A 23,089-nucleotide genomic window follows, 5' to 3' on the forward strand; every position below is an offset into this window, starting at 1 on the left:
GTAAACTAGAAGCTTGGGCTGATAAATGGCAAATGAGCTTTAATGGGGATAAATGTAATGTAATGCACTTGGGCAGAGGAAATAAAATGTATAATTATATGCTTAATTGTAAATCACTGGGCAAAACTGTAACTGAAAAAGACCTGGGTGTATTGGTGGACGACAAGCTCACGTTTGGTGGTCAGTGTCAGGCAGCTGCTTCAAAGGCAAATAAAATAATGGGGTTGCATTAAAAGAGGCATAGATGCTCATGAGGAGAACATAATTTTACCTCTATACAAGTCACTAGTGCGACCATACTTAGAATACTGTGTACAGTTCTGGTCTCCGGTGTATAAGAAAGACATAGCTGAACTAGAGAGGGTGCAGAGAAGAGCGACCAGGGTTATTAGAGGACTGGGGGGACTGCAATACCAAGACAGGTTATTACACTTGGGGTTATTTACTGAGGAAAAACGAAGGCTTAGGGGTGATCTTATTACTATGTACAAGTATATGAGGGGACAGTACAAAGACCTGTCTACTGATCTTTTTACTCTGAGGCCTGAGACGGGGACAAGGGGGCATCTTCTACGTCTGGAGGAAAGAAGGTTTAATCATAATCACAGAAGCGGATTCTTTACTGTAAGAGCAGTGAGACTATGGAACTCTCTGCCGCATGATGTTGTAATGAGTGATTCACTATTAAAATTTAAGAGGGGCATGGATGCCTTTCTTGAAAAGTATAATATTACAGGTTATATATACTAGATTCCTTGATAGGGCGTTGATCCAGGGAACTAGTCTGATTGTCGTATGGAGTCGGGAAGGAATTTTTTTCCCCAATGTGGAGCTTAGTGTTTGCCACATGGGTTTTTTTTTTGCCTTCCTCTGGATCAACATGTTAGGCTATGGGTTGAACTAGATGGACTTAGTCTTACTTCAACCTTAAAAACTATGTTACTATGTCAGTTAAGGCTGTCACCAAATTTAAGTCACATGATACTAAGTTTACCTTAGAAATGGGCCTAGATCTTAAAGATGCTTTAATAAACTGTGATACCAATAATTACCAGCCTAATCACAGCTATACAGAGCCCTGAGAGCCGCCACCTGTACTTTTAGGGTGCTGGTGGACAATCCTAACTCAAGGCCCTTCTGTAAAAACTCCAGAATCTTTCCTACTGGTGCCCCCTCTTAGACTCTAGACCCTGAAAAGGTTGTGCTATGTGGGAGACTCTTTGGTGGCGTATGTTGCCGAGATGTTCCCCCACCCTCCGCCTGAATTCTCTCACAGCTTTTACTTACGTAGTCTAGCAGGCAGAAGCACGTGGCTTTATACACAACTCCAGTTGACTTACATTTATAGAAGTCTGATGAAGTTTTTTCCACTTGCGGAGCTAGTAAAAAATTTGCAAGGGACAGTTCTGCTATGAATGCAGCAGTCCCCGTACCTGAAGAAACCGCAAGGCCTCCTGTCCATCCACGTGCCCTTAGATGGTATACGCTCATAAAGGCTGTGAACCAGCTTATCCTTGATGGATCTCCCTCTCTTATATGTTACCCCGGGATATTCAGGTACAACCTCTTGTAAATCAGGGTCGACTCTGAGGATCCCCCAATGTTTTCTTGAGGATTGTACACTGCTCAAAAAAATAAAGGGAACACTTAACCACTTCGCGCCAGAGCCTGTTTTTGCCTTCGTGACCAGGCCAATTTTTTCAATTCTGACCACTGTCACTTTATGAAGTAATTACTCTGGAACGCTTCAACGGATTCCCCTGATTCTGAGATTGTTTTTTTGTGACATATTGTACTTCATGATAGTGGTAAAATTTCTTTGATATCACTTGCGTTTATTTGTGAAAAAATCTGAAATTTGGCAAAAATTTTGCAATTTTCAAACCTTGAATTTTCATGCCCTTAAATCAGAGAGATATGTCACATAAAATAATAAATAATAAATAACATTTCCCACATGTCTACTTTACATCAGCACAATTTTGGAACCAAAATTTTTTTTTGTTAGGAAGCTATAAGGGTTAAAAGTTGACCAGCGATTTCTCATTTTTTCAACAAAATTTACAAAAACATTTTTTTAGGGACCACATCTTATTTGAAGTGACTTTGAGGGGCCTTTATGACAGAAGATACCCAAAAGTGAACCACTCTAAAAACTGCACCCCTCAAGGTGCTCAAAACCACATTCAAGAAGTTTATTAACCCTTCAGGTGTTTCGCGGGAATTTTTGGAATGTGGAAGAAAACAATGAACATTTAACTTTTTTTCACAAAAATTTTACTTTAGACCCAATTTTTGTATTTTCACAAGGGTAACAGGAAAAAATGGAATACACAATTTGTAGTGCAATTTCTCATGAGCGCGCTGATACCCCATATGTGAGGGAAAACCACTGTTTGGGCGCACTGCAGGGTTCGGAAGGGAAGGAGCGCCATTAGACTTTTTGAATGTAAAATTTTTGAATAATTAGCAGACGCCATGTTGCGTTTGGAGAGCTCCTGATGTGCCTAAACAGTGGAAACACCCCACAAGTGACACCATTTTGTAAACTAGACCCCTTAGGGAACTTATCTAGATGTGTGGTGAGCACCTTGAACCCCAAGGTGCTGCACAGAAGTTTATAATATTGAGCTGTAAAAATAACATTTTCACATTTTTCCCACAAAAACGTTTTTCATCCCTTAATTTTGCATTATCATAAGGGTAATAGGATAAATTGCACCATGAAATTTGTTGTGCAATTTCTCCTGAACACGCTGATACCCCATATGTGGAGGAAAACCACTGTTTGTGCGCACGGCAGGGTTTAGAAGGGAAGGAGTGCCATTTGACTTTTTGAATGTAAAATTTTCTTGAATAATTAGCGGATGCCATGTTGCATTTGGGGAGCCCCTGATGTGCCTAAACAGTGGAAATCCCCCACAAGTGACACCATTTTGGAAACTAGACCCCTTAGGGAACTTATCTAGATGTGTGGTGAGCACCTTGCACCCCCAGGTGCTTCACAGAAGTTTATAATATTGAGCCGTAAAAATAAAATTTTCACATTTTTCTCACAAAAAATGTTTTTCATCCCCTAATTTTGCATTATAATAAGGGTAATAAGAGAAATTGCACCATGAAATTTGCTGTGCAATTTCTCCTGAGTATGCCGATACCCCACATGTGGGGGAAAACCACTATTTGGGTACACTGCAGGGTTCGGAAGGGAAGGAGCGCCATTTGACTTTTTGAATGTAAAATTTGTTTGAATAATTAGCGGACGCGATGTCGCATTTGGGGAGCTCCTAATGTGCCTAAACAGTGGAAACCTCCCACAAGTGACACCATTTTGGAAACTAGACTCCTTAGGGAACTTATCTAGCTGTGTGATGAGCACCTTGAACCCCAAGGTGCTTCACAGAAGTTTATAATATTGAGCAGTAAAAATAAAATTTTCACATTTTTCCCACAAAAAAATGTTTTTTATCCCCTAATTTTGCATTATCATAAGGGTAACAGGAGAAATTGCACCATGAAATTTGTTGTGCTTTTTCTCCTGAGTACGCCGATACCCCATATGTGGGGGAAAACCACTGTTTTGGTGTACGGCAGGGTTCGGAAGTGAAAGGAGTGCTATGTTGGCTGGGATAGGTTGCAGACACCATGTCACATTTGAAGAGTCACTGACATGCCGAAACGGCAGAAACCCCCACAAATGACCCCATTTTGTAAACTACACTTCTCAAGGAATTCATCTAGGGAAGTAGTGAGTATTTTTTAATTTATACCATTGGGCAGTGAGGAAAACATAATTATATTTTTACCACAAAAAAATGTTTTACCCTCAGATTTTACATTTTCACACAGGGCAATGGGTAAAAATGGTGCCGAAATGTGTCACACAATTTCTTCTAAAAGTGGCAATAGCCCATATGTGGCTGTATCATACCGCTTAGCCATACGGCGAGATCTGGGAGGGACGGAGCGCTATTTGACAATTGGAGAACAAATTATTGTAGAATAGGCATTTGGATTTGGGAGCACAAAATTTTCTGAATTTCTTTTGGGGGGCAAAGCCATTTCGCTTTTCCAGAGCCTTTCTGCTACCAGTAACTTGGAAGTCCCTTATATTTTTAACAGATGACGGACTTGAGTGGGGACTAGCTTTTTTTGAGGACTGAGTTGAAGCTTTTATTGGGAACATTTTACGTAACATTTATCCGGCGCTCTAGGCTGAGCACTTACATCGGAGTTTCCATCTAAATTTCCTAGTGATGTAATTCAGATGAAACCCCTGCGGGATCCATTCACTGTAATGAGGCTGCAGAGTTACTCTGGACTCCGTCTGGCCTCTGGTTAGCGGTGTCCTTTTTTTCAGAAGTGCACAAAACTGTGGCCAACCGCACTTTTATGCACGCCTAAAAAAACTGACACCGTGGGATCACAGGCCAGACGGCATCCACAGTGGCCTATATCTGCCTCATTACAGGGAATCTTCCGTCATGGGTTCCGTCTGAATCACGTATTTCAGAGATTTACACGGAAACTCTGGTGTAAGTGCTCAGCGCAGAGCGCAGGATAAATGTGTGCCGAGCCATACTGCGATCTTTGGGAGACATAATAAACAAATCAGTAGCAGGTAAAGAATTGGTTTTATTTATTTTTTACGCCGTTCCTCGTGTGGTATAAGTGATGATATTACTTTATTCTTCGGGTCCGTGCGATTACAGAGATATCAGATTTATATCGGGTTTTTATGACTGACAGCTGTCACACACTAAGACGCTTTTTTTTTTGCAAAATCTAGTTTTTGCATCGACATATTTTGAGAGCTATAAGTTTTCCATATTTCGGCCGACAGAGTCATGTGATGGCTTGTTTTTTGCGGGACGAGTTGACTTTTTTATTGGTACCATTTTTGGGTACGTGACATTTTTTGATCGCTTTCTATTCCTTTTTTTGGGAGGTAAAATTAACAAAAACCAACAATTCAGGAATTGTTTTTTGAGGTTTTTTTATGCCGTTCTGCATGTGGTAAAAGTGATAAGGCAGCATTATTCTTCGGGTCAGTACGTTTACAGCGATACTACACTTACTGTATATATTTTTTATGTTTTGGCACTTTTACACAATAAAACAATTTTATAGAAAAAATATTTTTTTTGCATTGCTTTATTCTGAGAGCTATAACTTTTTTATTTTTTGGCTGCTGGAGCTGTATGGCGGCTTTTTTTTTGCGGAACAAGATGACGTTTTCAGCGGTACCATTTTTATTTCCATTTTGCTTTTTGACCGCATTTTTTCCACTTTTTGTTTGGCGATATGATGAAAAAGCATAGTTTTTTGCTCCGTTTTTAATTTATTTTTATTACGGTGTGCACAGAAGGAGTTAATTAGTGTGACAGTTTTATAGATCGGGTTGTTTCGGACGCGGCAATACCAAATATGTGTACTCTTTTTGTTTTTGCATAAATATACGGATTTATTGGTTTAATATTTTATTTATTTTTATTTCTTTTGTGATTTGTTTTAACAGTTTGAAAACATTTTTTAGACTTTTTTTTACATTTTTACTTAGTCCTGTATGGGACATTAATTTTTATTTTTCTAATCACTGTTCTCAAGCAATGTAATAAACATGTATTACATTGCATGAGAAGTTTGCTGACAGTTTCACACTGTCTGTCTCCTGCTAGAGTTCAGCTGCTGGCTGAGCCTAGCAGGACACCATATATGGCAGATCTGGAGGCGGTCATGTGACCTCCAGCTGCCATAACAACGGCAGGTCCTGGAAGGCATCAGGGGGCCGTCGGAGAGGTAAGTGGATGACCCCCTCTCCTCTCACTATCTTCTATATGCCGCGATCACTATAGATCGCGGCATATAGAAGATAGCAAAGGGTTAACATCATTGGGACCTGATCCAATCAGGTCCCGATGATGTCCCCTATCAGAGCTGTCGCTCTGAACCGCAACCGCAGCACTTGCATGACCCTAGGGGTCCTGAGGGCTGCGGGACCACCGACCATTCATAAACGTCGGCGCTACACAGAGCGCAGGCAGCGCCGACGTTTATGTACAGTACAGACCAAAAGTTTGGACACACCTTCTCATTTAAAGATTTTTCTGTATTTTCATGACTTTGAAAATTGTACATTCACACTGAAGGCATCAAAACTATGAATTAACACATGTGGAATTATATACTTTACAAAAAAGTGTGAAACAACAGAAAATATGTCTTATATTCTAGGTTCTTCAAAGTAGCCACCTTTTGCTTTTATGACTGCTTTGCACTCTCTTGGCATTCTCTTGATGAGCTTCAAGAGGTAGTCACCAGAAATGGTTTTCACTTCACAGGTGTGCCCTGTCAGGTTTAATAAGTGGGATTTCTTGCCTTATAAATGGGGTTGGGACCATCAGTTGTGTTGTGCAGAAGTCAGGTGGATACACAGCTGATAGTGCTACTGAATAGACTGTTAGAATTTGTATTATGGCAAGAAAAAAGCAGCTAAGTAAAGAAAAACGAGTGGCCATCATTACTTTAAGAAATGAAGGTCAGTCAGTCCGAAAAATTGGGCAAACTTTGAATGTGTCCCCAAGTGCAATTGCAAAAACCATCAAGTGCTACAAAGAAACTGGCTCACATGAGGAAAGGAAGACCAAGAGTCACCTCTGCTTCTGAGGATAAGTTTATCCGAGTCACCAGCCTCAGAAATTGCAGGTTAACAGCAGCTCAGATTAGAGACCAGGTCAATGCTACACAGAGTTCTAGCAGCAGACACATCTCTTCAACAACTGTTAAGAGGAGACTTTGTGCAGCAGGCCTTCATGGTAAAATAGCTGCTAGGAAACCACTGCTAAGGACAGGCAACAAGCAGAAGAGACTTGTTTGGGGTAAAGAACACAAGGAATGGACATTAGACCAGTGGAAATCTGTGCTTTTGCCTGACGAGTCCAAATTTGAGATCTTTGGTTCCAACCACCGTGTCTTTGTGCGACGCAGAAAAGGTGAACAGATGGACTCTATATGCCTGGTTCCCACCGTGAAGCATGGAGGAGGTGGTGTGATGGTATGGGGGTGCTTTGCTGGTGATACTGTTGGGGATTTATTCAAAATTGAAGGCATACTGAACCAGCATGGCTACCACAGCATCTTGCAGCGGCATGCTATTCCATCCGGTTTGTGTTTAGTTGGACCATCATTTATTTTTCAACAGGACAATGACCCCAAACACACCTCCAGGCTGTGTAAGGGCTATTTGACCAAGAAGGAGAGTGATGGGGTGCTACGCCAGATGACCTGGCCTCCACAGTCACCAGACCTGAAGCCAATCGAGATGGCTTGGGGTGAGCTGGACCGCAGAGTGAAGGCAAAAGGGCCAACAAGTGCTAAGCATCTCTGGGAAACTCCTTCAAGATTGCTGGAAGACCATTTCCGGTGACTACCTCTTGAAGCTCATCAAAAGAATGCCAAGAGTATGCAAAGCAGTCTTCAAAGCAAAAGGTGGCTACTTTGAAGAACCTAGAATATAAGACATATTTTCAGTTGTTTCACACTTTTTTGTTAAGTATATAATTCCACATGTGTTAATTCAAAATTTTGATGCCTTCAGTGTGAATGTACAATTTTCAAAGTCATGAAAATACAGAAAAATCTTTAAATGAGAAGGTGTGTCCAAACTTTTGGTCTGTACTGTACAGTGGGCAGTCGGGAAGCGGTTAAAGAACAGAATATAACTCCAAGTAAATCAAACTTCTGTGAAATCAAACTGTCCACTTAGGAAGCAACACTGATTGACAATCAATTTCACATGCTGTTGTGCAAATGGAATAGACAATAGATGGAAATTATTGGCAATCATCAAGACACCCTCAATAAAGGAGTGGTTCTGCAGGTGGGGACCACAGACCCCATCTCAGTACCAATGCTTTCTGGCTGACGTTTTGGTCACTTTTGAATGTTGGTTGTGCTTTCACACTCGTGGTAGCATGAGACGGATTCTACAACCCACAGAAGTTGCTCAGGTAGTGCAGCTCATCCAGGATGGCACATCAATGCGAGCTGTGGCAAGAAGGTTTGCTGTGTCTGTCAGCATAGTGTCTAGAGGCTGAAGGCGCTACCAGTAGACAGACCAGTACACCAGGAGACGTGGAGGGGGCAGTAGGAGGGCAACAACCCAGCAGCAGGACCGCTACCTCCACCTTTGTGCAAGGAGGAACAGGAGGAGCACTGCCAGAGCCCTGCAAAATGACCTCCAGCAGGCCACAAATGTGCATGTGTCTGCACAAACGGTTAGATACTGACTCCATGAGGGTGGTATGAGGGCCCGACGTCCACAGATGGGGGTTGTGCTCACAGCCCAACACCATGCAGGACGCGTTGGCATTTGCCACAGAACACTAGGATTGGCAAAGTCGCCACTGGTGCCCTGTGCTCTTCACAGATGAAAGCAGGTTCACACTGAGCACATGTGACAGACGTGACAGAGTCTGGAGATGCTGCGGAGAGCGATCTGCTGCCTGCAACATCCTTCAGCATGACCGGTTTGGCAGTGGGTCAGTAATGGTGTGGGGTGGCATTTCTTTGGAGGGCCGCACAGCCCTCCATGTGCTCGCCAGAGGTAGCCTGACTGCCAATAGGTACCGAGATGAGATCCTCAGACCTCTTGTGAGACCATATGCTGGTGCGGTTGGCCCTGGGTTCCTCCTAATGCAGGACAATGCCAGACCTCATGCGCCTGGAGTGTGTCAGCAGTTCCTACAAGATGAAGGCTTTGAAGTTATGGATTGGCCCGCCTGTTCCCCAGACCTGAATCCGATTGAGCACATCTGAGACATCATGTCTCGCTCCATCCACCAATGTCACGTTGCACCACAGACTGTCCAGGAGTTGGCGGATGCTTTAGTCCAGGTCTGGGAGGAGATCCCACAGAAGACCATCCGCAACCTCATCAGGAGCATGCCCAGGCGTGGTAGGGAGGTCATACAGGCACGTGGAGGCCACACACAATAATAAGCCTCATTTTGTAACTTTGACTTATTTTAAGGACATTACATCAAAGTTGGATCAGCCTGTAGTGTGTTTTTCCACTTTAATTTTGGTGGTGACTCCAAATCCTGGCCTCCATTGGTTAATAAATTTGATGATAAATAAAATTGATGATTTTTGGGTGATTTTTTTGCCAGCACATTTAACTTTGTACAGAACAAAGTATTCAATGAGAATATTTCATTCATTCAGATCTAGGATGTGTTATTTGAGTGTTCCCTTTATTTTTTTGAGCAGTGTATATACGCTCTATGCCTGATTATCATATGTACCAATAATCCTGGTATGATGATTTTGAGTTTTGTCCCTCGTCTCGAGACTCAATGTCTTTCTTTTTATCCCAATGCATGTGTATATGCTGAACTTGGGACCTCAGCGGGGTAGCCTCTTTCTGAGAACTTCATCCTTATATCCTTGGCCTGCATTTTGTAATCCTCTGTCCAGATACAATTCCTGTTGATGCAAAGGAACTGTCTCTTTGTTATCCCACTTTTCAATGCCCGGGGATGGAGACTATCCCATTTTAAGAAACTATTAGTGGATGTGGGTTTATGGAATGTGCTTATTTTAAGAAAGCCATTCCCACCAGAGACGTAATCCTATTTCTGTCATGCTACATTTTAGACCCATGGCATTGTCATTGAGGCAAGAGGCAAATGATACAAAATTAGCCTCTGGGCCAGACCTCAGCACAAAGATGTCATCTATGTATCTGTCCTTGAGGCTGATATGCGGAATCCACCTTGCCTCATCTTCTCCAGACACATGTGTTTCTTCCAACCAGCCCAGTAACAGATTTGCATATGTGGGAGCACAAGGGCTCCCCATCGCCATGCCCCTGATCTGGTGGAAGAATTTGCCATAAAAAATTAAGTAATTGTGATGGAGCACAAATTGGAGCAAAATCTCCACAAAGGTGTAATATCACCAGCACTCTATAGCCCTCGTCTTCAGGAAATGTCTGACTGCTCCTATTCCTGGACTATTATGGATGCTGCTATACAAGGCCTCCACATCTATGGAGGCTAAAATGATGTTCTCATCAGTAGCAATCCCCTCCAGTTTTCAGGAGGTCAGATTTGTCCCTTAAATATGATGGCAAAGGTAACACAAAGGCCCACAAAATAGTATCTATATAGACTCCGCTATTCTCACTGACAGACCCAATACCTGCCACGATTGGACGGCTCTTAACCACTTCATCAAAGGCTATCGCCACTCTAAGGTATCTATGATGTTCCACATGTATGGGCACGTGATAATATGCATCCTTTAAATCCAGGACTGCCATGAAACAACCAGGAAAAATAAATTTTATTACTTATAAATTAAATGTTAAAGGATTGCACTTTCAGGAACTTGTCTAGAGCCTTCAGATTAACTATGGTTCTGAAGGAGCCATCTGGTTTGGTTATTAGAAAGAGAGGGGAGTAGAATACCTTCCCTCTTTGACACTCGGGGACTTCCAGGAGGACTGCTTTCTTAACTAGGTCCAGTACTTCTGTTTCTAGACCTAAGTTCTCTCTCAGGGAGGAACGAGAAGGGGTTAACACAAATCTTTCTCATGGAACTGACTGGAGCTCTAATCTCAATCCTGACTTAATCAGGCTGAGGATCCAGTTACTGGCCGAAATGCCTTCCCAGGCAGGGAAGAACTAAGAAAGCCTCCTCTGTACCCGGGCTCAGTCATTGACTCAATTTACTGGTCCCCTGGTTTGAGGCCCTGAATATGAGTCCTCTACCTTTTCCTCTGCAATTTTCCCATTTGTCCTGCTCTTTAGGAGGCTTCTGTCAGACAAACTTCCTTTTCCAGAAGGATCACCTATAGGTAGGCACAGATAGACTAGGGAACCCCTTCTTCACATCTCCTGCTTTCTCGAGGATCCTGTCCAAGGCTGGGCCAAAGAGATACTCTCCCTCACAAGGGATGGAACATAGTCTCGACCTGGCCTGGATGTCTCTCGGCCAACACTTCAGCCATAAAGCCCTACGAGCTGCATTGGAAAGGGTGGCCGACTTTGCCGCCAACCTTACAGAGCCCGCTGAGGCATCCACCAGGAAGGCTGCTGCCCCTTGCATCAGCAGATTTGTGGACAAGACTTCTTCCCTTGCCACCCTGTCTTTTAACTGGGATTCCAGTTGCTCCAGTCAGATGATCAAGGACCTGGCCATACCAGTCACTGATACTGCTGGTTTCAGGGCTTCCGCTGATGCCTCCCATGTCCCCTTAAGAAAGGTGTCCGCTTTCCTATCAAGGGGATCCCTCAATGCTCTCATGTCATCAAGGGCTTTTTTGGAAGCCTTAGATATTGCGCATCCAGTTTAGGGGCTTTGTCCCATAAAGCTGAAGAAGGCTTGTCAAAGGGGTACTTTCTCTTGAAAGAAGGGTGCCTCTTTTTTCCAGCCTCTTCCATTCTCTTTGCACTAAAGCCCGGATCTTTTCATTCAACGGGAAGCATCTCCATTTCCTCTGATCTTAGACCCGGAACATTATATCTTGTACCGATTTCTCCAGCCTAGTATCCATAATACCCATGGTGGACCTGAATGATTTTACCAGCCTTCCAACTTCCTCTAGGGGGAAGTGTGTGTGGTGTGGTGTCCTGAGCCACTATCTGAAGATGATTCCTGCTCTGATGATGGACCTTAGGCCATTGGTGAAGCTAGGAGTCTCCTCCGCAACGGTCTGCTCTATGCATGATTGACATAGTCTCTTCTGATAGGAGTCGGGTAACAAGGTTTTACACAGAGCACATTGCTTGTGTTTGGCTTTTCCCACACACTTATTTCCCTAGGAAATAAATGAAAAGAAAGGAGGGAATACGATATTACCAAGTGAACTTTCATGAAGATCACTTACCACCTTGACGTAATTGAATGGTACCGGTTTAAAGGAAAGACCTGGCTCCACCAGGAGATCATACCTGAAGACTGAAGATTCGTCCCTCTTGCTGGAGCTTTGCTGACTGGATCTGCTCTCTTTTGCAGATCCCCGCTTCTCCATGGTCCGGCCTCCACTCCACTCGCTCCTGGGGCTTCCCATGCGGCGGCTGCTGCTGCTGCTCTAAATCTGTCTCCATACTGAAAAAGGGGACAGGTGAGCTGAGAAGCACCTTAGCAGAGTAGCCAGCTTACCTTTATACTGGCCCCTCTGCTCTCCGGTTCCCCGGCATTTCCGGGTCACATGGCTCCTGGCATCACCACACGACCCCTCCACAGGTAGCGCCTCCCCACATCATTCCAGTGTGATCCTGGTGCATCCACCCCATTGGGCACATCACCTGCCACGTCACTTGGCACGTTCCTACCACGTCATCGGCTGCGTCATACCAGCGGCGTCAGTCAGGAGCGCGGCACTTCCGGCCACTTTGACCACACTGCGGGGAGGAGATCCGAGACGGGGCAGGCATGCCCGATGCCTGCTGTACCTGAGCCACGCCAGAGTCAACCATCACCAGTCAGGGGATACAACTCACCTTGCGCCCGCACACCCGTGAAAGTCCCCTTGGACCCACCATGGCACTTCCAGGAATCCTGCACCGGCCGAGGCATAGAAGGGATCCCTGCCTGACCTAGCCGGCCAGGCCTGGGAAGGAAACTTCCATCTTCATTCTTCTTCCAGAACACCGGTAAACCTGCAACAGGATTCCCATCAAGGACAGGAAATCAACTGATACGAGGGAGAGGTGCTGCCACAAATTCAACCAAGAAGGCGTAAGAGAAGTCGCCTCCAGCCTTCATGACCTTTTGGAGTAACAGTGAAATATTTTTGACCTGAACAAATGGTTAGAGACAAAACAAAAATCACACTGGGAATACACCCAGAGGCACTGGTACTCACTGCAGCCCTGCTCTTACCATAACAGATTTTGGTGTCCTTGACACTCAGAGAGCTAAAAGCAACTGTGGTGACTTCACTTATGAAGTGAGATGTTCCTTCTTGATGAACAACTCATACTTCCTAAGCTAACCAACTATTTTTTGACAGCTCCTAATGTTTCTAAGGTCACAGCTCACCTATTCATTAGACAAACCATTTAGATTTGTAGCCATGTACAAGCTAAACTTCATTCCCTAACTAGTTCACTTGGCTGACTGTGTAGTCTCCTGGATTCGAGGAGACTTTCCGAGTCTCAGAGATTGCATTTACGAGACATAATTTTACTACTTGAAGCATTTTCCCTTCACTATATGCGATTTTTAACGTCCATTCATGACCTAGCCTTCTAGAGAGATCTACAGCGTCAGCGTTTAATCTCTTCCCTTTCTGACCGAAGCCTCTGTTCTTACCAACTAATGTCATTCAAGAGTTTGTGACTACAGCACAGTCTAAGCGTGAATCCACACTTAATAGATTATTTTGGTGCTGTCTGAACATTTGATTCATTGTAATGGGTGCAAAATTGATGCATATGCTGCAGAACCAAAACCCAAGTCAACCGTAAGGCAGCATGGAGGCAGTTTTGCACACTGGTGTCCTGGGTTTAAGTCCCAAGGGCATCTGGAAGGAGTTTGTATATTCTCCCTGTGTTTGCATGTTTCCTCCAAGACTCAAAAAACATACTGATAGGGACTTTAGTCTGTGAGCTACAATGGTGACAGTGATGATGATGTCTGTAAAGCGCTGTGCAATTAATTTGATGCTATGAGTGCTTAAAATAAATACACCCTATGATGGTGTCAGTCCGGGTCATTGTACCTGCAATTGGATGTACATGGTCTCCAAAGAAATGCTCACTCTTTTAAACCATTGTTAAACACCACAGAATAATGAATTTATCTTTCAATTGAAAATCCTGTTACCTTAAGGCTATGTGCCCACAATGCAGAAATGCTCCGGATTTTTCCTGAGCGTTTCTGCATTTCCCCTGGCAGAAAAAACGCATGCGGATTGTACATGCGTTTTTCCTGCCAGGGACATGTGGATGTGAAGCATTCTTCACATGCATTTCCGCATGCAGGTTGACAAGCGCTTTCCAAGCGATTTTAGCATCACTTGGAAAGTGCTTGTGTGACACCTCGCCCTCTCTGGGCTGTTGGGGTACTCGGAGCCGGGTCAGTGTAGGGGTTGCGGGGGATGCAGTCGTGGCCTCGACCCGTTCCGTGCCCAGGGCTGTCACATAAAAATATATTGGGCTTTCAAGGATGAGTGGTATTTCTACTACGCCACCTGTGGTTTCCAGTGATGGACACCAGCGCTGCAACAGTCCACTGAGGCTGGTGTTATGAGCAGCTAAAATGGGACGGCTCCCCACAGGCCTAGCAGGCCTCAGGGCAGTGTGAGAAGGGATGGTGGGTGCAGTGCCGCGCAGGAAATAACAGGCTGAGGCGGTGTGTGAAGTCATCCGGGTCTTTACTCACTTTAGATGAACTTTCAGCCACAAAGCTTCTCTCCGCTACACACGGCGCACTGCAGCCACCGGGAAGGGGGTCCAGCACTTCCCAGGTAGATCAGGAGCACCTGTCGAGACCCCTCTGGTGTGTGTTCCCCTCCTTGGTAAGTTCACCCACTAAGTCTTCTCCTGACTGTGTGTGGTTCGAACGTGGTGTAAGGCCGGGTCCCACAAGATAAACGCAGTGTGAGAGATACAGGTGGCGACTCCGCTCCGTCCGTATCCCTCCTGGGATCCACTAAGCCTCCGGGCTTTTCTGACTGAGACGTGAAGTAACAAAGTCAGATATCGGGGGCCGGTTACCCCTCTTGTAGCAGGAATCCCTTTGACTAGGCCGGAATAAAGAATACAGGTGGCGACTCCGCTTTGTCCGTATCCCCCTGGGATCCTTTTGCCTGTGGAGCCTATCTCCTCTGCTCCCCTCCAAGGCCTTCTTAGGTCAGGACCTTGACCGGGTAGAGACAGTGGTTAACTCTGACCCGCTCCTCGTCTCAAGGCCAGAGTACGAGGACCGTGAACCTTCCGCCAGCTACAGCCTCTTGCTGGACCCTGACAGAAGACCCTCAATCAAAGACCTTGAACTTAAGATGGCCGTAGATTAAATATGAATCAATAAGTGTTTCCTAAAAGTGTGTCCTCCACCCTCACCCACTACATGGTTCCCCCTATCTTTGGTTCCCCCCATCTCCTCTATCCCGGGCCTGGGCAGCACCCTGGTGCATTTAGGCCCCCTTCAGGACAGGAGTGGTGTAGTGTTGAGTGGTGAAGTGGGGTCCTGAGAGATGCTCCATCCTTACCTGGAAGAGGAGATACCACACCTCAATCTGAGGTGCAGTACCCCTGTGGCGACTGAACCCTCAGGGGTGCCACACTTGACAACTTGGTCACACTATATAAATCCATGCAAAAGGCATGAATTTATATAGTGTGACCCCAAAGAATGGTTAAAAATAAAAAAATAAATATATACTTACCTTCCGATGGCCCCCGGAGTCTTGCTTCACTCCGTCCTGGCTGCCGGTAGATCGCGGTACACTGAAGGACCTGCCGACGTCAGCATCACGTGACCCGTCACATGACTATGACGTCAGCGCAGGTCCTTCAGTCCATCGCGATCTGCCGGCATGGGAGGATGAGCGCACCGGGGGCCGCCAGAAGGTAAATATAACATATCATTTTTATTTTATTCTTTTTTTTACAGGTTCTATGGTACCTGGGTCTCGATGAGAGTCTCCTCTCCTCCACACCCGGGTACCATCCGCACATTGGAACGCATGGAATGCACATCTACATATGCAGTGATGCGGAATCAATGCATTCCAATGCAAGTCAATGGCGGCGAAAACACAGCGCTCCCGCAAAATAATTGGTAGTGCTGCGTTTTTTTCCGCAATGATAATCCGCAGCGGAAATTTCCACAGCATGTGCACAGCACATGCAGATTATCATTGGGGAACATGGCAGGCCTTCTACCATGCATTTTTTAAGTGTTTTTGCCGCTGCGGAAACGCTTAAAAAATGCATCGTGGGCACACAGCCTAAAGCTACATTTTTTCTTGTGTTTTAGTGCATGCGGAAGCTCTACTCGTTATCAATGTCCAGTCTCTGGAAATTGAGGCACATTCTGCATGGTTGTACTTTCAGTTCATCCAGACGACTTGTTTTCTCTTTTGAGACACTTTTATAAATTAGATGAAACTTACTGAATCAAGTAGCATGAACTTACACAATTGGGTTCAAGCACGACTTTGGAGGTGAAACCTGCAGTAATATATTATTGTCAAACTGACAATTATATATATATATATATATATATATATATATATATATATATACCTATATATCTGTAAAAAAAAAAGCAACTACCATAAATGTTCAGAAACATGGTAGTCATCAGAAAAAAAGCTCACAGTATAAGATATAATCTCATATTCCGCAAACCCATATTATATATATACAGTGCCTTGTGGAATTATTTGGCCCCCTTGAACTTTTCTACCTTTTGCACATTTCTGGCTTCAAACATAAAGATATAAAATTCAAATTTTTTTGGGAAGAATCAACAACAAGTGGGACACAATCATGAAGTGGAACGACGTTTTTTGGATATTTTAAACTTTTTTTAAAAATTAAAAACTGAAAAGTGGGGCGTGCAATATTATTCGTCTCCTTTACTTTCAGTGCAGCAAATTCACTCCAGAAGTTCAGTGAGGATCTCTGAATGATCCAATGTTGTCCTACATGACTGGTAATGATAAATAGAATCCACCTGTGTGTAATCAAGTCTCCGTATAAATGCACCTGCTCTGTGATAGTCTCAGGGTTCTGTTTCAAGTTCAGAGAGCATCATGAAGACCAAGGAACACACCAGGCAAGTCCGAGATACTGTTGTGGCTGCATCTCTGATCAGTCTTCTCCTTGTTCGAGATGAAAGTTTACAGAGATGGCCGGGTCTTGGTAGATTTGCAGTGGTCTGATACTCCTTCCATTTCAATATGATCGCTTGCACAGTGCTCCTTGAGATGTTTAAAACTTGGGAAATCTTTTTGTATCCAAATCCGTATTTAAACTTCGCCACAACAGTATCTCGGACCTGCCTGTTGTGTTCCTTGGTCTTCACGATGCTCTCTGCACTTGAAACAGAACCCTGAGACTATCACATAGCAGGTGCATTTATACGGAGACTTGATTACACACAGGTGAATTCTATTTATCATTACCAGTCATGTAGGACAACATTGGATCATTCAGAGATCCTCACTGAACTTCTGGAGTGAATTTGCTGCACTGAAAGTAAAGGGGCCGAATAATATTGCACGCCCAAGTTTTCAGTTTTTAATTTTTTTAAAAAGTTTAAAATATCCAAAAAACGTCGTTCCACTTCATGATTGTGTCCCACTTGTTGTTGATTCTTCACAAAAAAATTTGAATTTTATATCTTTATGTTTGAAGCCAGAAATGTGGCAAAAGGTAGAAAAGTTCAAGGTGGCCAAATACTTTCACAAGGCACTATATATATATATATATATATATATATATATATATATATATACATATATATATATATATACACACACACACATATATACAGTACAGACCAAAAGTTTGGACACACCTTCTCATTTAAAGATTTTTCTGTATTTTCATGACTATGAAAATTGTACATTCACACTGAAGGCATCAAAACTATGAATTAACACATGTGGAATTATATGTTTAACAAAAAAGTGTGAAACAACTGAAAATATGTCTCATATTCTAGGTTCTTCAAAGTAGCCACCTTTTGCTTTGATGACTGCTTTGCACACTCTTGGCATTCTCTTGATGAGCTTCAAGAGGTAGTCACCGGAAATGGTCTTCCAACAATCTTGAAGGAGTTCCCAGAGATGCTTAGCACTTGTTGGCCTTTTTGCCTTCACCCTGCGGTCCAGCTCACAGCAAACCATCTCGATTGGGTTCAGGTCTGGTGACTGTGGAGGCCAGGTCATCTGGCGTAGCACCCCATCACTCTCCCTCTTGGTCAAATAGCCCTTACACAGCCTGGAGGTGTGTTTGCGGTCATTGTCCTGTTGAAAAATAAATGATGGTCCAACTAAACACAAACCAGATGGAATAGCATGCCGCTGCAAGATGCTGTGGTAGCCATGCTGGTTCAGTATGCCTTCAATTTTGAATAAATCCCCAACAGTGTCACCAGCAAAGCACCCCCACACCATCACACATCCTCCTCCGCGCTTCACGGTGGGAGCCAGGTATGTAGAGTCCATCCGTTCACCTTTTCTGCGTCGCACAAAGACACGGTGGTTGGAACCAAAGATCTCAAATTTGGACTCACCAGACCAAAGCACAGATTTCCACTGGTCTAATGTCCATTCCTTGTGTTATTTAGCCCAAACAAGTCTCTTCTACTTGTTGCCTGTCCTTAGCAGTGGTTTCCTAGCAGCTATTTTACCAAGAAGGCCTGCTGCACAAAGTCTCCTCTTAACACTTGTTAAAGAGATGTGTCTGCTGCTAGAACTGTGTGTGGCATTGACGTGGTCTCTAATCTGAGCTGCTGTTAACCTGCAATTTCTGAGGCTGGTGACTCGGATAAACTTATCCTCAGAAGCAGAGGTGACTCTTGGTCTTCCTTTCCTGGGGCGGTCCTCATGTGAGCCAGTTTCTTTGTAGCGCTTGATGGTTTTTGCAACTGCACTTGGGGACACTTTCAAAGTTTTCCCAATTTTTAGCACTGACTGACCTTCATTTCTTAAAGTAATGATGGCCACTCGTTTTTCTTTACTTAGAATTTGTATTATGGCAAGAAAAAAGCAGCTAACAGTCTATTCAGTAGGACTAACAGCTGTGTATCCACCAGACTTCTGCACAACACAACTGATTATCCCAACCCCATTTATAAGGCAAGAAATCCCACTTATTAAACCTGACAGGGCACACCTGTGAAATGAAAACCATTTCCGGTGACTACCTCTTGAAGCTCATCAAGAGAATGCCCAGACTGTGCAAAGCAATCATCAAAGAAAAAGGTGTCTACTTTGAAGAACCTAGAATATAAGACATATTTTCAGTTGTTTCACACTTTTTTGTTAAGTATATAATTCCACATGCGTTAATTCATAGTTTTGATGCCTTCAGTGTGAATGTACAAGTTTCATAGTCATGAAAATACAGAATAATCTTTAAATGAGAAGGTGTGTCCAAACTTTTGGTCTGTACTGTATATATATATACACACTGCTCAAAAAAATAAAGGGAGCACTCAAATAACACTTCCTAGATCTGAATGAATGAAATATTCTCATTGAATACTTTGTTCTGTACAAAGTTGAATGTGCTGACAGCAAAATCACACAAAAACCATCAATGGAAATAAAATTTATTAACCAATGGAGGCCTGGATTTGGAGTCACCCCCAAAATTAAAGGGGAAAAACACACCACAGGCTGATCCAACTTTGATGTAATGTCCTTAAAACAAGTCAAAATGAGGCTCAGTATTGTGTGTGGCCTCCACATGCCTGTATGACCTCCCTAAAACGCCTGGGCATGCTCCTGATGAGGTTACGGATGGTCTCCTGTGGCATCTCTTCTCAGACCTGGACTAAAGCATCCGCCAACTCCTGGACAGTCTGTGGTGCAACGTGATGTTGGTGGATGGAGCAAGACAGATGTGCTCAATAGGATTCAGGTCTGGGGAACAGGTGGGCAAGTCCATAGCTTTAATGCCTTCATCTTGCAGGAACTGCTGACAGACTACAGCCACATTGTTGGTATATGCAACAGTTGTGGACTTCTTTGTTTGTGTGAAGGAGGACTTTATGCTGATCTGACAGTAGATATTGATGTTGTGTAAAGTTTCCTTGTTTACTATATTATAAAAAGGAATTAAAGTCTCTCTTGAATTTTCTGTTTTGTTTTTACTTCCTGGTGCAGTACTGTGTGACTGTGCGTTTTTTCCTTTACCTCATGTTCTGAGAAGTAAAAGCTTGTTATCCCATGTAATCTGCTCTGTGAAGCTTCTACCGCAACTGTGGGTATGCAGAAGCTGTGCAACAGGTTATGGGCCCAGGCGCCGAGGATCCCAGGCACCGAGGACACCGTAACTCTCAGCAAGACCCTGGTGAATGCAGAAGAATTCTTCAGTACAATTCTCTCCAAACAAGTAAGATAAGTTAAAGATGACAAGTATCACAGAGCTAAAACTCACAGTAGCTAAGCTGAATAATGAGAATTATCAGTTATGGAAGTTCAAAGTAGAAATGTTATTGTCTAAAGATGATTTATGGAAAGTAATTACTACAGATAGACCTGATGAGGATAATCAGACATGGGATAAGAAAAACAGACAAGCAAGAGCTACCATCAGCCTATTAGTGGATGATGCTCAATTAATCCACATAAGGAATGAGGATACAGCAAAGGGAATGTGGAAAGCACTAAGAAAGCTACATGAAAGACCAAGCTTAAATCACAAGTTATTTCTGCTAAGAAAGCTTTACAGTATGAGACTAAGTGCAGACAATGACATGCAGAAGCATATATTCTCTATTATGGAAGTGATATCACAGGTGAAATCAATTGGTGAAGATATTAAGGAAAGCCATGTAGCAGCAATATTATTGTGCAGTTTATGGCTATGTGCCCACGATGCAGAAATGAATCAGAAAATTTCTGCAGCATTTCTGCATCTCCCTGGCAGAAAAAACGCATGCAGATTGTGCATGCGTTTTTCCTGCAGAATACATGCGGATCCACATGCGGATTTACATGCGTTTCCGCATGCAGATTGACAAGCGCTTTCCAGGCGATAGCATCACTTGGAAAGTGCTTGACAACTAGGTCACACTATATAAATCCATGCAAACAGCATGGATTTATATAGTGTGACCGTAAAAATTAAAACAAATAAAGCTATACTTACCCCTGATGCCCCGGGGTGGCTGCAGCGCTGCTTCCTGGCTGGTTCCTGGATGCCGGCATATCGCGAGACAGAGCGGTAAAGGGCCTGCGGTCACATGACTGTGACATCACCGCAGGTCCTCAAGCGATGCCAGCATTCAGAGAGAAGCCTTCGGAAAGGTGAGTATAAACTTTATTTGTTATTTTATTCTTTTTTTACAGGTACAATGGTACCCAGGTCTGGATGAGAGTCTCCTCTCCTCCAGAACTGGGTACCATCCGCACATAGAGACGCATAGAAGCCGCTTGTACAAATGTACAGTCGCGGTTTCTATGCGTTTCAATGCAAGTCAATGGCGGGAGTTCCGCTGCGCTTCTGCAAAATTAAATGACATGCTGCGGGTTTTTGTACGCAGCATAAACGCTGCGGAAAAATCCGCAGCATGTGCATAGAACATGCGGAATCCCCTTGGGGACCATGGGGTGCGGATTACCTAGCGTTTCACAAGCGTTTCCGCTGCGGAAATTCCGCAGCATAAACGCTTGAAAAACGCTACGTGGGCACCCAGCCTATCGGATTCATATACTGCTTAGATAAATGCACTAGAGACAAGACCTGAAACAGACATTACATTAGAGTTTGTGAAGACCAGACTCAAAGATGAATATCAAAGAAGGAAAGAACAAACAAATGATTCTTCTACTGAAAAAGATAATGGAAATGCTCTTAAAGCTACAGAATCAAAAAGACCCTATAATAAAGAGACAAGAGAATATTTCAGATGTAAGAAAAAATGCCTTCTAAAGAAAGACTGTACTATATGGAAAGCAGAACAACAGAAATTACATCATAAAGAGAATACATAGAAGGTGAAAAACACAATTTCTGATTCATGTGAAAATAATTGGAATGGCACATTTAAAGTGACTGATAAGAAATCATCGTTGGGTTGGTTTATTGACTCAGGAGTAGTGTTGAGCCACCCCCGTAGTGTTCGAGTTCGGTTCGGTTCGTCGAACACCCGTATGTTCGCCGAACTGTTCGTCGAACTGTTCGTCGAACACCTTCGAACACCGTTAAAACCAATGGCAGGCAAACAAAAACACATAGAAACACATAGAAAACACCTTCAAAGGTGTCCAAAAGCTGACAAACTGCTCAGAAGACACAACTAACACATGGAAAAGTGACAAGTACATATAGTCATGCGAAAAGAAAAGAGGTGGAGGAGTAAAAGGAGGGGGAGACACAGATATAGGCATGTCATGCCCTTCTAAAACAAAAAAAGTGCGAAGCCGACACAGCCAGTCCGTTCCTGCCCGTGCGACCTCCGTGTCGCCGGGTTTGTGCCAGAGCCGCAGTGGACCCTGACGGCCAGCCCCCCTCTCCCAATACTGGTGCCTGTCCGCTGGTGGGTCGAGCGAGCCCCCCTGCGGTGGAGGCAGGTCTAATCTTTTTAATTTAAATTGTCTCTCTAATTTGAATGAGTACACTTTAAATCCTTTTACAAGGATCTATTGGAGGGCAAGTCTCATGCCAGCAGCCGTGTAATTCCAGCTCCAGTAGCATCCACTAAAGCTGCTGCAGTTAAAAAGCTTTTATAAGGATCGAGTTTGGCGGTCCACCGCAAGGCGTCCTACCGCCAGTCCCAGCCACTGTGCCTTGGGGTGCCTCCCCGATGCTCTTCACTGAGTGTCCCGGGGGCCCGAACCATTTCCTTTGAAAAAATTAAGTGACCAAACTACAGGTGGTGTAGCTTGCTTAACAGCTGGGATAATCCACTGACTAGCAGACACTGCTACTAGGCACAAAGTATTTCCTGGGCTAGATGCAGTTAAAAAATTATAATTAGATACTCTCGCTGGATGCTGAGAAAGCATTCCATAGAGTCTCCTGGCACGCCATATATTATTCTCTTAAAAATCTTGGGGTAGGGGTCTAGGGGACCCTTTTATAGGCAAAATCACGGCCCTGTATCGCAATACGTCACCTAGGCTGAAGATAAATGGAACATTTTCATCAACTTTCATAATCACCAATGGGACAAGGCAGGGATGTCCTCTGTCCCCTCTCTTATACATCCTAGTGACGGAGCACCTGCTCTCTGTGTGTATACAGCATGTAAACATCAGGCGAAGTCTGAGGCCCTCGATGTCTCCCTCCCCAAATCCATACAGGATTCCATCCAGTCCAACTTTCCCTTTGCCTGGCCCTCACAGGGTATCAAATACTTAGGAATTCGTATTCATAGAGACCTCTCCCGT

The sequence above is a fragment of the Phyllobates terribilis genome, unplaced genomic scaffold, assembly GCF_046119375.1.
Source record: "Phyllobates terribilis strain yellow unplaced genomic scaffold, ASM4611937v1 Scaffold_4__5_contigs__length_816908805, whole genome shotgun sequence".
NCBI lineage: Eukaryota > Metazoa > Chordata > Amphibia > Anura > Dendrobatidae > Phyllobates > Phyllobates terribilis.